Below are 17414 nucleotides of genomic sequence, written 5' to 3'. Positions count from 1 at the left end.
ATTTATTTGGGATATTCTGAGGAAGATTGACATACGTGAGAAATAAAGTTCCATTGAGACCACAGGAGGTTGGTGGCACCTTAATTGGGGAGGACAGGCTCATAGTAATGGATGGAGTGGAATGGGTGGAATGGTATCAAGTACATCAAACACATGTTTTCCATGCATTTGATGCCATCCCATTTGCTCCTGAGGGAGAAATGTTAACGTTTATTTAACTAGGCAAGTCAGTTAAGAACAAACTCTTATTTACAATGATGTACTGATGAGACTGATCTGTCCAAAGAGACAGAGGAGCTACACCGGGGCAAAAATTACTCATACAGTGTAGAACGCCAATCATTTGGGAAATCTTGAATCCATTGAAACTGATCCGTTCACCACGATACCCAACATCTTCCACTCAATATCTCTCTCTCTCACCATGCCAGGTAAACAGGGTTAGCTTTTCAGCAGCGAATTCCTCCACTCAATACCATTTACTGTAGTCTGTTGCGTGCCTAACACTGGGTGGTCAACACTTACTGCAAAGGCCTATACCCCCCCTCCCTGCCAGCAGATTGTCTAATTGGCCGTACACTAATAAGACATAACAAAGGGCCGACTCGTGGCAGTGTGCCACCTAGACACCATCTATTATAATGGGGGTGGCCATCAAATCCTAGTCGAGCTAACGCTAGGATACTAATGCTAGGATGCTAACGCTAGGATACTAATGCTAGGATGCTAACGCTAGGATACTAATGCTAGGATGCTAACGCTAGGATACTAATGCTAGGATACTAACGCTAGGATACTAATGCTAGGATGCTAACGCTAGGATACTAATGCTAGGATGCTAACGCTAGGATACTAATGCTAGGATACTAACGCTAGGATACTAATGCTAGGATGCTAACGCTAGGATACTAATGCTAGGATACTAATGCTAGGATGCTAACAGAAGGGGGAATAATACAATTAAATCAAAAAATCAAATCAATAAAATATATTTGTCACATTCACCAAATACCAAAACAAGTGTAGACCTTACCGTGCTTGCTTACAAGCCCTTAATCAACAGTGCAGTTTAAGAAGAGTTAAGAAAACATTTACCAAATAAACTAATGTAAAAAAGAAGAAAACGTAGCACAGTAACATAACAATAACGAGGATATATACAGTGGGTACCGGTACCGAGTCAGTGTGCGGGGGTACAGGTTAGAGGTAATTTGTGTATGTAGGTGGGGGTGAAGTGACTATGCATAGATAATAAACAGCGAGTAGCAGCAGTGTAAAAAACAAATGGAGGGGGGGTCAATGTAAATAGTCCAGGGGTCATTTGATTAATTGTTCAGCAGTCAATAGGTTAGAGACTGGTGCTAAAGATACAGTATCATGTAAATGTACTGTATGTTGTTTATGTGGGGCGGCAGGGTAGCCTAGCGGTTAGAGCATTGGACTAGTAACCGAAAGGTTGCAAGTTCAAATCCCCGAGCTGACAAGGTACAAATCTGTCGTTCTGCCCCTGAACAGGCAGTTAACCCACTGTTCCTAGGCCGTCATTGAAAATAAGAATGTGTTCTTAACTGACTTGCCTAGTAAAATAAAGGTAAAAAAAAAAAAAAAAAAAAAAAAAAAAAAAAAAAAAAAATGTGCTACCGCTAGGGCACTAACACTAGGCTTGGATGCTAAAGGTACAGTATCATGTAAATGTACTGTATGTTGTTTATGCGCTACCGCTAGGGCACTAACACTGGGCTTGGATGCTAAAGATACAGTATCATGTAAATGTACTGTATGTTGTTTATGTGCTACCGCTAGGGCACTAACACCAGGCTTGGATGCTAAAGGTACAGTATCATGTAAATGTACTGTATGTTGTTTATGCGCTACCGCTAGGGCACTAACACCAGGCTTGGATGCTAAAGATACAGTATCATGTAAATGTACTGTATGTTGTTTATGTGCTACCGCTAGGGCACTAACACCAGGCTTGGATGCTAAAGGTACAGTATCATGTAAATGTACTGTATGTTGTTTATGTGCTACCGCTAGGGCACTAACACTAGGCTTGGATGCTAAAGATACAGTATCATGTAAATGTACTGTATGTTGTTTATGTGCTACCGCTAGGGCACTAACACTAGGCTTGGATGCTAAAGGGACAGTATCATGTAAATTTACTGTATGTTGTTTATGTGCTACCGCTAGGGTACTAACACCAGGCTTGGATGCTAAAGATACAGTATCATGTAAATGTACTATATGTTGTTTAAGCGCTACCGCTAGGGCACTAACACCAGGCTTGGATGCTAAAGATACAGTATCATGTAAATGTACTGTATGTTGTTTATGTGCTACCGCTAGGGCACTAACACTAGGCTTGGATGCTAAAGGTACAGTATCATGTAAATGTACTGTATGTTGTTTATGTGCTACCGCTAGGGCACTAACACTAGGCTTGGATGCTAAAGGTACAGTATCATGTAAATGTACTGTATGTTGTTTATGTGCTACCGCTAGGGCACTAACACCAGGCTTGGATGCTAAAGGTACAGTATCATGTAAATGTACTGTATGTTGTTTAAGCGCTACCGCTAGGGCACTAACACCAGGCTTGGATGCTAAAGGTACAGTATCATGTAAATGTACTGTATGTTGTTTATGTGCTACCGCTAGGGCACTAACACTGGGCTTGGATGCTAGCTTCACACAGCCTGGTGCAAAAGACATCGCAAAAGATATCACATATATCACATGTTGTTTATAGAATGCAGCTGGACGGAAAATAGTATGTTCTCTCACTCTTACCTACCTCTCCCCTCTTTCTCTTCCCCATCTCCCTGTCTCTTCATTCCTTTCCCCCATATCTCCGTTCCTCTCATCTCCATAGCACTTTACTCTGATACACTAGGTCAGGCTCAGAGTTTAGTATCGTCTCTATGGTCCCCATTGGGCTGCAGCTGTGAATGCTGCATGAAAGCAGAACTGTACAGACTACAGCACTCTAGTACCACAGAGACTTCTTCAAAGCAATGCACATGAGGCACATATATTAACATTTGGTTCAGTAAACACTATTTAGCATACCACATCAGTTGCTTCTAAATGTCCAAATCTGCAACTCTCATTTTCTTTAAAACACTTTGGCTAATGAATATAGCCCTATTTCTTTCAAACATCATCTAGAAGAACCTAGGTGCATCTTAATATTCTAGAATAGCTACCTCTCCTCTCATTCATCTGTACTGATCTGAAATAATGGGGGCAGGGCATGTCAAAAAAAGAAGTTGACTTAAATGTCTTACATTCATAGCTAATTATCTGATGCTCCTGTAGCCAAATATCAACATGTATTGTTTTTAAACACAGGCCTTTATTTTCTGCAAAATCACACTCATCCCACTGTAAGTGAGCTCATAGCCAACGGCTCAAAGAGAGGTAGGCTATCGGCTGATCATAGTGAATCTAAAGGATGGAAATCAGATAGTTAGCTATCTCTGCTGTTCAAAAATATAACTAGTCTTTAACTGTGATTGGAGTTTATTCCGCTGTTGACATCTTCTCTTATGCCTCCTAACAAACAGTAGAATTGAAGCCTTCCCTGTCCCTGACAATGAGATGACACATGTAACTCAAAAGGGAGCCACTTCTACAATTCCGTTCTATGTCGGTAGCTTCTGCCTGCAGGCGGAGTGCCTCGCATGCTCTCGTGTGGTGGCAGAGAAGAGGGGAGTGGGAATTTTCCAAGTTAGACTAATTAGAATTGAGCTAGTTTGATGGCAGACTCATTTCAGTAAGAAGAGAGAGAGAGAATAGACTTAAAGGGAAATAAAAATGTAATATTAAAAAAACACCACCAATCTGAAAGGGCACTTTTCTCATAGGAGGGCGGAAGGGCAGGTGCTGGGCACCCGTAGAACTCTCTCTGTGCCTGAGGAAGACAATATCAGGGCTGACAGGGGATTTACCCCCTTTTCCTTCAAGTCACAGTACAAAAAGGGAGAAGAGATGAGCAGAGGAAGACATTTTAGACTACTGAGATGCAGTCAGTCAGTGTGTACCAGTGAGAGAGCCTCTGTTCCTATTGAGATGAGGTCAGTCAGTGTGTACCTGTGAGAGAGCCACTGTTCCTACAGAGATGCAGTCAGTCAGTGTGTACCTGTGAGAGAGCCACTGTTCCTACAGAGATGCAGTCAGTCAGTGTGTACCTGTGAGACAGAATCTGTGCCTGGATAGATAGGACACAACAAAATGATTTTTTTTATTTTTATTGGACGAGTCCAGGTCGTCCCCTCCCTGTTTCAGTCCATTTTCTTCCGTTTGGTGCATAATGAACATGACCCAGTACTGGAAGGCCCTTAGTGTGAGTGTAGGGTGTGTTATACAATACCTGGAAGAGACTCAAATAGTTCAATACCACACTGGGCGTGGACCTCAACCTTTCATATGCTGAGTGGAGTGTGTCATTAGGAACATCAAACCATACCGCATTTATTAAGCAGCTCCATGGGAGATGAGACAATGCTGACCAGTGTGTCTGTGTGTATTAGTGTGTGTGTGTTAGGGGTTTTTCCATATATTCTATTTAGAACAGCACTACTTCATACTGAACACAATGCTCGCGACAAACCAGCACACTCCTCTCACCTCTTTTCCACTCTCCCCTTCTTTAGAGCAGTTTGTATATTTCTGTATATGCAAGCACTTTCTTCTCATTTTTGGTTCAACAGGGCTCCCAGAAACCACCCTGTTAAGTGGATACTCTATGGCTACAAGCAACAGTGGAAGATAAACTTTTTAGACACTGAGATTAGTTCCACTTCCTCCTCACCCACAGAGCCTTTTATTGAAGCCCTGAGGAAGCGTTATTACTACCCCGACTCATGTCTCTCTCATCCCCCTTGTTTATGAGAAAGAAGGGAAAGAACAGCAGAATAACATCATATTCACTATTACACACACACACACACACACACACACACACACACACACACACACACAGAGGAACCATTATCACTCATACTCTCGTCCATCTTATGTCCGTCTTTTGTAAGAAGGAAGGGAACAGCAGAAAAACGACATATTCCCACTCAGACACTCCTCATCTTGTGATCCAGTGAATACAAAGAGCTCTGCTGTAGGGCCAGATGGCAAAAGTGAAATCAATCAGATCAACATGGTCAGAGAGAGACAGAGGCACCCTATTCCCTGTAGGCCCTGGTCAAAAGGAGTGCACTAAATAGGGAATAAAGTGCCATTTGGGATGCAAAGAGAGTCAGCTTGTTGCCAAGTCATTCAGCAGATGATGCCCTTGTCCTGGCTGACTTACAACCCCACTGAATATCAATCACAACAGGAAACACTATCTCCAAATGTGAAACAGACAGACAATTGGATTTCATTTCAGCTATAAGCTATTTATTTTAAAAGGCAATAAGACAATTCTCCAAGTGATTCAAGTGATTCTGGGCACAGACGTCAATTTTCACATTTCAAAACCACGTTGGTTCAATAAGTGGCAAGAAAAAGTATGTGAACCCTTTGGAATTACCTGGATTTCTGCATACATTAGTCAGAAAATGGGAACTGATCTTCATCTTAGTCACAACAATAGACGAGCACTCTCTACTTAAACTAATAACAAAAAAAATATTGTATTTTTCTTGTCTGTATTGAATACATCGTTTAAACATTCAAGGTGTAGGTTGGGAAAAGTATGTGAACCCCTAGGCTAATGACTTTTCCAAAAGCTAATTGGAGTCAGGAGTCAGCTAACCTGGAGTCCAATCAATGAGACGAGATTGGAGATGTTGGTTAGAGCTGCCCTGCCCTATAAAAAAACAGTAACAAAATGTGAGTTTGCTATTCACAAGAAGCCTTGCCTGAAGTGAACCATGCCTCGAACAAAAGAGATCTCAGAAGACCTAAGATTAAGAATGGTTGACTTGCATTAAGCTGGAAAGGGTTACAAAGGTATCTCTAAAAGCCTTGAAGTGCATTAGTCCACGGTAAGACAAATTGTCTATAAATGGAAAAAGTTCAGCACTGTTGCCACTCTCCCTAGGAGTGGCCATCCTGCAAGATGACTGCAAGAGTACAGCGCAGAATGCTCAATGAGGTTAAGAAGAATCCTTGAGTGTCAGCTAAAGACTAGAAAGAAATCTCTGGAACATGCTAACGTCTCTGTTGACAAGTCTACGATACATTAAACACTAAACACTGCTGTCCAATAAAAACATTGTTGCACATCTGAAGTTTGCAAAAGAGCACCTGGATGTTCCACAGCACTTCTGGCAAAATATTCTGTGGACAGATTAAACTAAATTGAGTTGTTTGGAAGGAACTCGCGACTCTATGTGTGGAGGGAAAAAAGGCACAGCACACCAACATCAAAACCTCATCCCAACTGTAAAGTTTAAGTATGCTCTCTTTCTTTCTTTCTTTCTTTCTCTCGGAGGACCTGAGCCCTAGGACCATGCCTCAGGACTACCTGGCATGATGGCTCCTTGATGTCCCCAGTCCACCTGGCCGTGCTGCTGCTCCAGTTTCAACTGTTCTGCCTGCGGCTATGGAATCCTGACCTGTTCAACTCTTTAGAGACAGCAGGAGCGGTAGAGATACTGATCAGCTATGAAAAGCCAACTGACATTTACTCCTGAGGTGCTGACTTGCTGCACCCTCGACAACTACTGTGATTATTATTATTTGACCATGCTGGTCATTTATGAACATTTGAACATCTTGGCCATGTTCTGTTATAATCTCCACCCGGCACAGCCAGAAGAGGACTGGCCACCCCTCATAGCCTGGTTCCTGTCTAGGTTTCTTCCTAGGTTTTGGCCTTTCTAGGGAGTTTTTCCTAGCCACCGTGCTTCTACACCTGCATTTCTTGCTGTTTGGGGTTTTAGGCTGGGTTTCTGTACAGCACTTAGAGATATCAGCTGATGTACGAAAATTAGATTTGATTTGATTTAAAGTATGGTGGAGGGAGCATCATGGTTCGGGGCTGCTTTGCTGCCTCAGGGCCTGGACAGCTGCTATCATCGATGGAAAAATTAATTCCCAAGTTTATCAAGACATTTTACAGGAGAATTTAAGGCTATCTGTCTGCCAATTGAAGCTCAACAGAAGTTGGGTGATGCAACAGGAAAACAACCCAAAACACAGAAGTAAATCAACAACAGAATGGCTTCAACAGAAGAAAATACATCTTCTAGTGGCCCAGTCAGAGTCCTGACCTCAACCCGATTTCAGATGCTGTGGCATGACCTCGAGAGCGGTTTTCACCAGACATGTTAAGAATATTGTTGAACTGAAACAGTTTTGTAAAGATGAATGGTCCAAAATTCCTCCTGACTGTTTTTCAGGTCTAATCCGCAACTACAGAAAACATTTGTTTGAGTGTATTGCTGCCAAAGGAGGGTAAATGCAAGGGCTCACATACTTTTTCCACCCTACACTGTGAATGTGTACATGGTGTGTTCACTAAAGACATAAAAACGTATAATTGTTTGTGTGTTATTAGTTTAAGCAGACTGTGTTTGTCTGTTGTTGTGACTAAGATGACGATCAGATCAAATTGCATGACCAATGTATGCAGAAATCCAGGTAATTCCAAAGGGTTCACATACTTTTTCTTGCCACTGTAACTTTATTTAAATTATGTGAAAACAACATGGATTCAACTAATGTGTGTCAATTAAATGGAAGAAAGTATGGTGGGGATTTCAAGGAAAACAGCAATTTAGAAGTCTGTGGTTATCTAATGTGAATGGTGAGAGGAGAAGAGGCAGGATTCGGTTTGACACACACAGCCATGGCTTTTATCTGCAGTGTCACAGATACAACCCCCCCGGAATGTCCGCTGACTGGCTTACACTCTGTAGGATGGCAAGGATCATGTCCAAAGAGTTCCAGCAGCACGAATGACGTAAGTCAGAACGCTACAGCAAGTCAGAACGCTACAGACAGCTATATTGATCCTCTAATACAGAACTAGTAAAGGCCTTTTGTGAGAGGAAAAAATTATCATAATATATATATATATATATATATCCGATTTTTCAGGGGTCCCGCAGCACCCGCAGCAACCCTACTTCCCGCGGCTATGTGAATAGGGTGCTATTTGGGACTCACTTTGACTCTTCCCCCTGGTCACAAAACATTAGAGGAAAGGACATGGTAGTTTGATCTGTTACACAATAATTATTGTTCCACACAGTTTCATACCAGGGTTCAAATACTATTACAAATATTTTTAACACTTACCTTTTTGGGGCTTTTTTTCTGCCTTCCAAGAGTTTTGAATTTTGGGGGACTTGTGTCAGGCAAGCTTAATCAAGCCCTAGAGTATTTTAAATGATTTCGAATAGTATTTGAACCCAGGTCAACAACTAACTATGCTCATGGGAGTGCAACAGGTCAGCATGACGGAACAGAACAGTGTTTGCCGATCTTTTTATGCCAAAGATGACGGTTGTCTGTCAGCTGCATGTTGTTTTGACTTTCTTTGCGATTGGAAGCTGTCGATGAACCGAAGGGTAAACGCAACTGTGTGAAGAACTTGGCTCTCGTCCACTCAAAGCTATGTGTGACGCTGGCTGGTGTGGTGTCTAATGTCCCCTCCTCTACCCCACTGGTTGGCTACTTTCACAATCCAGTTCGAATGAACAGTATGTTTGTCATAGGCTGCACAGCAAAAATACAAGAGGTATCTGGCATAATTTAGCTCTAATAATTATGCTAACATAACGACTATTATTTTCAATACATTTGGTCAATATATTACTTGATGATATATACGCCTATAATCAATAAATCATGACATTTCCAATAATTATGTTTAATCTCACAACTCAAATGAAGACCGGAGGTAAACAAGGCTTCAGCTCACTAACCACCTTCATCTTTTCGTAGTGTGCTGGCTCAGTCCTAACGTAATAGCCTGGTGACAACGAGGTTACTGCATGCTTTTATTTTATTAAATGGGAGGAAACGGAGAAGGAACGGGGAAATAATGGACCAGTAACTCCATCTGTGTTTCGGGCTGGAGAACAGTAGCAAGCAGCAGCAACAGCCCTGTACGAGGTGTCTACCCGGTGTCTGTCATTACAAGCTGTGAGTAGCTAATACAAGCTGCGCGCGCTCCGCATCTCCACTCTATCCGGCCCTTTTCACTCAAGGCATTCTCTGTGCGCACCTTACCATGTAGCCAGACGCACAGAGTCGTGACACATACATTTATTCATTTTCTTGCGTAGACAAATTTTCAATGATCTCGATCTTTTTTATAACTTATTTCAGCATGATGGCAAATTATCAAAGGTTGTTTATTTTGGAAGGTGAATTCAAATGGCAGAGCTCGTTTCGGCTGAACGTATTGGAGAGGTGTTTGAGAATGTTTCATGGTGGGAAATGAAGACCCATTGAACTCAGATAAACGGAATAAAGTTTTACGTTGGATTATATTTAATCGATTTTAAAGGTAAGGAAAATATAGAAATGTGTCATTATCTAAAAGCAATGTTATATCGGGTCTTACAATTTTCCAACTGACATTTTCTGTCAATTTAGGTGTATGAAAAAATTATCTAGTCTATAATTCTTATTCAGTCATCATGTTAAAGAAACACAAGGGAAATCATGTGTGTTGATGTTATTGAAATGTTGATTAAATATTTAAGCTTCAAATCCTACTATCGCTTTACTCTACTTAGTTTTTAAAATGTATTGTCACATTCATAGACTGTGATTTATGACACTATTTTATCAGATAACTGTCATTGGATTAACTCTTTCATGATGCGCGTATTTCAATTTTGATGGTTCCAATCCCTGACCACTCTCTGTGATCACATCGGAAACGTGGATTTGAATGTTCTGATCATCGGCTCAACAGGGTCTGTTGCTGCGAGAACAAACAGATGAGTAGCTCCTTATCGTCTACTCCAGATTTCCCACACAGCCCTTTAAATCACTGCGCTAAACGTTGGTGACAGAGTCAGTGTGCCTGAAAAGACAGAGCGGAGTAAGCTGGCAGAACAAGATGGCAATCTATCAGGTGCATGGTGCCAGTGCTCTACAGTGCGTTGAGTTAGAATGCGACATAAGGGGCGGCAGGTAGCCTAGTGGTTAGAGGTTTGGGCCAGTAACTGAAAGGTTGCTAGATCAAATCCCCTGAGCTGACAAGGTAAAGATCTGTCATTCTGCCCATAAACAAGGCAGTTTACCCACTGTTCCTAGGCCGTCATTGTAAATAAGAATTTGTCAAATTAATTTGCCAAATTTGCCAAATTAAATAAAGGTAATATTACATGTATAATAATAATAAGAAGAATAACATGTAAGGATCCAGTGCTTCAAAAGACAGAGCAGAGTAAACTGTCAGAACAAGGTAGAAATCTGTCAGGTAGTGCCTGAACAGCACTCATGTGGTCCATTCTAAACCAAAGCAATGTAAAGCGTTGACCCAGCCAGTGAAGAGAAAGTGGTGTAAACTGGCAGAGAATCTATCAGGTGCCTGAACAGAGATCTATTATATTATATTCTAAACCAAAGCAATATAAAGCATTGAGCCTGAAGAGATACAGGAGTAATGTTTCGGAACAAGATTTCAATCTATCAAGTGCAGGTTCAGCCCACACATTCTATTTTATTATATTCTAAATCAATACACTGTAAAGCATTAAGACAGCCTTGGTTTATGCGAGCTGACCCAGAATGCCTTGGAGCAAGAGCCTATCTCCTGCTTCTGTAGCATGAGGCAGCTTGAGTAACCTCATGGACAGGACGCTAGTCTATGGCTGGGCCTTACCCAAAATCTCATACCTCCTTATCTCCTTAATGCTGAGTGCCAAGCAGAGACGTATCAGGTCACAGTTTTACAGTCCTTGGCAGTGTGTGAATTACAGGGGGGGGGGGGGGGGGGGTATGGGCTCTGCCCCCTGAATGAGACATGAGCTCCCCTGAATGCAACAAGGGTCCAACTTTGGGGGGGACGACTCTAATTTATGGGTCCAGTCCACTAGCGAACTATCAACATTGTTTTGATTGGGCCCTTCAGTTTTCCACACCAATGAGCTCGGGACCGACAGACAGCTGTATTTGCATCCCGTATTTCAGCCTCTTTTTCTATCAGGTGCCAATCAGCCCACATGCTGTCTATTCTATTGAGGCAGTGCCTGAGAAGACAGAGGGAAGTAATCTGGCAGAACAATGAACCAGGTTTCTAAACAACCCACAGGAGCTCTTCTAGTCTATTCTTCTCTATATTCTATTCTATTTCATTTTATTCTATTTCATTATATATTTCAATTCTACCACTAGGCTTAGATCCATTTTGAATCTCACCATACCTTCTCTGCTATGCAATCTGGTTTCAGAGCTGGTCATGGGTGCATGGGTGCACCTCAGCCACGCTCAAGGTCCTAAACGATATCTTAACCGCCATCGATAAGAAACATTACTGTGCAGCCGTATTCATTGATCTGGCCAAGGCTTTCGACTCTGTCAATCACCACATCCTCATCGGCAGACTCAACAGCCTTGGTTTCTCAAATGATTGCCTCGCCTGGTTCACCAACTACTTCTCTGATAGAGTTCAGTGTGTCAAATCTGAGGGTCTGTTGTCCGGACCTCTGGCAGTCTCTATGGGGGTGCCACAGGGTTCAATTCTTGGACCGACTCTCTTCTCTGTATACATCAATGAGGTCGCTCTTGCTGCTGGTGAGTCTCTGATCCACCTCTACGCAGACGACACCATTCTGTATACTTCCGGCCCTTCTTTGGACACTGTGTTAACAACCCTCCAGGCAAGCTTCAATGCCATACAACTCTCCTTCCGTGGCCTCCAACTGCTCTTAAATACAAGTAAAACTAAATGCATGCTCTTCAACCGATCACTACCTGCACCTACCCGCCTGTCCAACATCACTACTCTGGACGGCTCTGACTTAGAATACGTGGACAACTACAAATACTTAGGTGTCTGGTTAGACTGTAAACTCTCCTTCCAGACCCATATCAAACATCTCCAATCCAAAGTTAAATCTAGAATTGGCTTCCTATTTCGCAACAAAGCATCCTTCACTCATGCTGCCAAACATACCCTTGTAAAACTGACCATCCTACCAATCCTCGACTTTGGCGATGTAATTTACAAAATAGCCTCCAATACCCTACTCAACAAACTGGATGCAGTCTATCACAGTGCAATCCGTTTTGTCACCAAAGCCCCATACACTACCCACCATTGCGACCTGTACGCTCTCGTTGGCTGGCCCTCGCTTCATACTCGTCGCCAAACCCACTGGCTCCATGTCATCTACAAGACCCTGCTAGGTAAAGTCCCCCCTTATCTCAGCTCGCTGGTCACCATAGCATCTCCCACCTGTAGCACACGCTCCAGCAGGTATATCTCTCTAGTCACCCCCAAAACCAATTCTTTCTTTGGCCGCCTCTCTTTCCAGTTCTCTGCTGCCAATGACTGGAACGAACTACAAAAATCTCTGAAACTGGAAACACTTATCTCCCTCACTAGCTTTAAGCACCAACTGTCAGAGCAGCTCACAGATTACTGCACCTGTACATAGCCCACATATAATTTAGCCCTATCAACTACCTCTTTCCCAACTGTATTTAATTAATTTATTTATTTTGCTCCTTTGCACCCCATTATTTTTATTTCTACTTTGCACATTCTTCCATTGCAAAACTACCATTCCAGTGTTTTACTTTCTATATTGTATTTACCTTGCCACCAAGGCCTTTTTTTTTTTGCCTTTACCTCCCTTCTCACCTCATTTGCTCACATTGTATATAGACTTGTTTATACTTTATTATTGACTGTATGTTTGTTTTACTCCATGTGTAACTCTGTGTTGTTGTATCTGTCGAACTGCTTTGCTTTATCTTGGCCAGGTCGCAATTGTAAATGAGAACTTGTTCTCAACTTGCCTACCTGGTTAAATAAAGGTAAAATAAATAAATAAATAAAAATCCAGACTACTGAGACTGAACCACTTGTTGACGAATTGCTCAATGTTGCATGCAATACATACTGTACAGTGCATCTATTCATAGTTCAGGAGCCAACGTCAACCCACCAACTTCATTTCAACAAGTCCAAAATGTACATCTAAACATGGAGCAAACATGTTGCATCATGCATCTGAAATGGCACCCTATTTCCTATGGGTCTTGGTCAAAAGTGGTGCACTATGTAGGTAATAGGGTCCCATTCGGGATATAACAGGTAATTACACTGAGTGTACAAAACATTAGGAACACCGTGCTAATATTGAGTTGCACCCCCCCTTTGCCCTCAGAACAGCCTCAATTTGGTGGGGCACTCTTTGAGGTGTTGAAAGCATTCCACCCGGATGCTGGCCCATGCTGACTCCAATGCTTCCCACAGTTGTGTCAGTGTCAAAACGAGCAGTATTGCAGTTCTTGACACAGGCTTAAAAATCCTTCTTTAACCTGTCCCCTCCCCTTCATCTACACTGATTGAAGTGGATTTAACAAGTGACATCAATAAGTGATCATAGCTTTCACCTGGCTTCACCTGGTCAGTCGATGTCATGGAAAGAGCAGCTGTTCCTAATGTTTTGTACAAATCAAATAAAATGTTTATTTGTCACATACGCATATCTAGCAGATGTTATTGCAAGTGTAGCGAAATGCTTCAGTGTATTATTAGTAGTGTTGTGAATTTAATGCATTGATAGCAACCGTTTCAGTTGTTGGGCTACTCTCTTTGTCTCTGGCACAGTAAGTGACGAGATAGCTTTTCAATAAACAAAATAATGAGGATTTCTATCAGCCTAATCCAGGTTTTCTTACAAGGCTGGATTTCTTCTAATGCGACTGTCGCTTTAGGTATAATGCTTCAGGGATAATGCTTTAGGGATAATGCTTTATGTATAATGCTTCAGGTATAATGCTTTAGGGATAACGCTTTAGGTATAATGCTTTAAGGATAATGCTTTAGGGATAATGCTTTGGGGATAATGCTTTAGGGGTAATGCTTTAGGTATAATGCTTTAGGTATAATGCTTTAGGGATAATGCTTTAGGGATAATGCTGAATGTATAATGCTGTAGGGATAATGCTTTAGGGATAATGTTTTAGGTATACTGCTTTATGTATAATGCTTTAGGGATAATGCTTTAGGTATAATGCTGTATGTATAATGCTTTAGGTATAATGCTTTAGGGATAATGCTTTAGGGATAATGCTTCAGGCACAATGTTTTAGGGATAATGCTTTAGGGATAATGCTTTAGGGATAATGCTTTAGGTATAATGCCGGGAGCCACTTGTGGATTTGACAGCTTTAATGCAATTCCACCTCTGACACTGCCAAACAACTGCTATGTGGGTGTCAGCTAGCGTGGACCTGATAGAATGGAGCCCACGGGCTGCGCCCCAAATGCCACTCTATGGGCAGTGGACACCCTATGGGCAGTGGACACTATGGGCCCTGGTCAAAGTAGTGCAGCACAAAGGGAGGGAATAGGGTTCTATTTGGGACGAACACATGGACACGTGGCCCAGGCAATGTCATCATCTGTTTTACTGTTTTGTTTTCAACATCCCAAATACCCCTCCCTCGTATCTGGTGTTGCTTATTTAACACAACAATACCCATATCTCAGACGCCTCCGAGGCAGCTTTCACTGTGCAGGAGGTGCATTGACAAATTGGCATAATGAAACATGTTATGATGTTGATATTATCTCAGGTTGGCAGGGGGCATCCTTCCCACTACGTGCTGACACCGAACTGCACTCTAATTTGACTCTGTCACGGCTCACTGATTTTGGTGCCGCAGTCCTTCCTTTCTTTCAATTACATAGGCGGGAATCATTTACATACTAATTTGCATTCATTCCCACCCCCTAATAAATACACGTTTTCTATAACAGTGTAGAGGAGTAACCTTTGGGTTGTTATTTACTGAGGGAAGACTATAGTCTAGTATCAAGTGAAGGACAAGCAGTTCTCAGGAAGGGGGCTGTGACTGGAGAGTTGACTGTATGACTTCCCTATGCTATGTGTGTGTGTGCGTGTGTGTGTGTGTGTGTGTGTGTGTGTGTGTGTGTATACGTACGTGTATGTGTGTATACGTACGTGTATGTGTGTCTGTGTCCATGCATACGTGTGTGTGTGCCAATGACTGGAACGAACTGCAAAAATCTCTGAAGCTGGAGACTCTTACCTCCCTCACTAGCTTTAAGAACCAGCTGCCAGAGCAGCTCACAGATCACTGCACATAGCTCATCTGTAAATAGGCCATCCAATCTACTTCCTCCCCATACTGTATTTGTTTATTTATCTTGCTCCTTTGCTCCCCAGTATCACTGCTTGCACACTCATCTTCTGCACATCCTACCATTCCAGTGTTTAATTATATTGTATTTACTTTTTCACCATGGCCTATTTATTGCCTTATCTCTCTTAACCTACCTAATTTACACATGCTGTATATAGATTTTTATATTATTGACTGTATGTTTGTTTATTCCATGTGTAACTCTGTGTTGTTGTATGTGTCGAACTGCTTTGCTTTATCTTGACCTGGTCGCAGTTGTAAATGAGAACTTTTTCTCAACTGGCCTACCTGGTTAAATAAATGTGAAATAAAAAACATATATAAAAATGTGTGTGTGTGTGTGTGTGTGTGTATGTGCATATGTGTGTGTTGCAGTGAGCTAGACTAGCAGACATGACAACATAAATGAACTGTAACCCTGTACTCAGACTTGTGATAAAAGGCAGAACTGAAGCTGTTCCATTTTGTAATTAAAAGGAGAGAGAATTCCAAGGGAAGCTCTCCATACACACCAGGGCCCTACTGTTGCAACTTTTAATCTGCTGTGTGATTACACTTGATAAGGGCCTTTAAGGCTGAATGGTAAAAGAAGTACCCAACATGCTGTGAAACCAATGACTGAGTGCATAAACAGCTGGGCCCTCCTACAGAGATGTCATGACTCAAGTCCCTCACTAATGCTTTTGTGTGGGCAGTGATGGCCATATTCAATATATTTCAACGTATTCTCTGTGAAACAATGAATTGTACAGTGCCTTCGGGAAAGTATTCAAACCCCTTGACTTTTATTGTTACAAAGTGGGATTCAAATGGATTAAATTGTCATTTATTGTCAATGATCTACAAAAGATACTCTGTAATGTCAAAGTGGAAGAACAATTCCAACATTTGTAAAAAAATATATATATATACAGTGCCTTGCGAAAGTATTCGGCCCCCTTGAACTTTGCGACCTTTTGCCACATTTCAGGCTTCAAACATAAAGATATAAAACTTTATTTTTTTGTGAAGAATCAACAACAAGTGGGACACAATCATGAAGTGGAACGACATTTATTGGATATTTTTTTAACAAATCAAAAACTGAAAAATTGGGCGTGCAAAATTATTCAGCCCCTTTACTTTCAGTGCAGCAAACTCTCTCCAGAAGTTCAGTGAGGATCTCTGAATGATCCAATGTTGACCTAAATGACTAATGATGATAAATACAATCCACCTGTGTGTAATCAAGTCTCCGTATAAATGCACCTGCACTGTGATAGTCTCAGAGGTCCGTTAAAAGCGCAGAGAGCATCATGAAGAACAAGGAACACACCAGGCAGGTCCGAGATACTGTTGTGAAGAAGTTTAAAGCCGGATTTGGATACAAAAAGATTTCCCAAGCTTTAAACATCCCAAGGAGCACTGTGCCAGCGATAATATTGAAATGGAAGGAGTATCAGACCACTGCAAATCTACCAAAACCTGGCCGTCCCTCTAAACTTTCAGCTCATACAAGGAGAAGACTGATCAGAGATGCAGCCAAGAGGCCCATGATCACTCTGGATGAACTGCAGAGATCTACAGCTGAGGTGGGAGACTCTGTCCATAGGACAACAATCAGTCGTATATTGCACAAATCTGGCCTTTATGGAAAAGTGGCAAGAAGAAAGCCATTTCTTAAAGATATCCATAAAAAGTGTTGTTTAAAGTTTGCCACAAGCCACTTGGGAGACACACCAAACATGTGGAAGAAGGTGCTCTGGTCAGATGAAACCAAAATTGAACTTTTTGGCAACAATGCAAAACGTTACGTTTGGCGTAAAAGCAACACAGCTGAACACACCATACCCACTGTCAAACATGGTGGTGGCAGCATCATGGTTTGGGCCTGCCTTTCTTCAGCAGGGACAGGGAAGATGGTTAAAATTGATGGGAAGATGGATGGAGCCAAATACAGGACCATTCTGGAAGAAAACCTGATGGAGTCTGCAAAAGACCTGAGACTGGGACGGAGATTTGTCTTCCAACAAGACAATGATCCAAAACATAAAGCAAAATCTACAATGGAATGGTTCAAAAATAAACATATCCAGGTGTTAGAATGGCCAAGTCAA

The 17414-nt window shown here is 41.8% G+C and overlaps 1 protein-coding gene across 3 annotated transcripts in view; it reads left to right on the top strand.

Annotated features, from left to right (window-relative positions):
- LOC100499615 (somatostatin receptor subtype 2) overlaps nucleotides 1–17414 on the top strand; it is a 41778-nt gene that overhangs the window by 14845 nt on the left and 9519 nt on the right. Inside the window, exon 1 of one of the 3 annotated variants that reach the window (XM_036936699.1) lies at nucleotides 8412–9102. The exons of 1 other annotated variant lie outside the window; for it this stretch is intronic. The gene's annotated coding sequence lies outside the window, so the exon portion shown is untranslated. 3 annotated transcript variants of the gene reach the window in all.

The sequence above is a fragment of the Oncorhynchus mykiss genome, chromosome 12 (genome assembly GCF_013265735.2).
Source record: "Oncorhynchus mykiss isolate Arlee chromosome 12, USDA_OmykA_1.1, whole genome shotgun sequence".
Lineage (NCBI taxonomy): Eukaryota > Metazoa > Chordata > Actinopteri > Salmoniformes > Salmonidae > Oncorhynchus > Oncorhynchus mykiss.
This window is presented reverse-complemented; position numbering and strand designations above follow the sequence as displayed.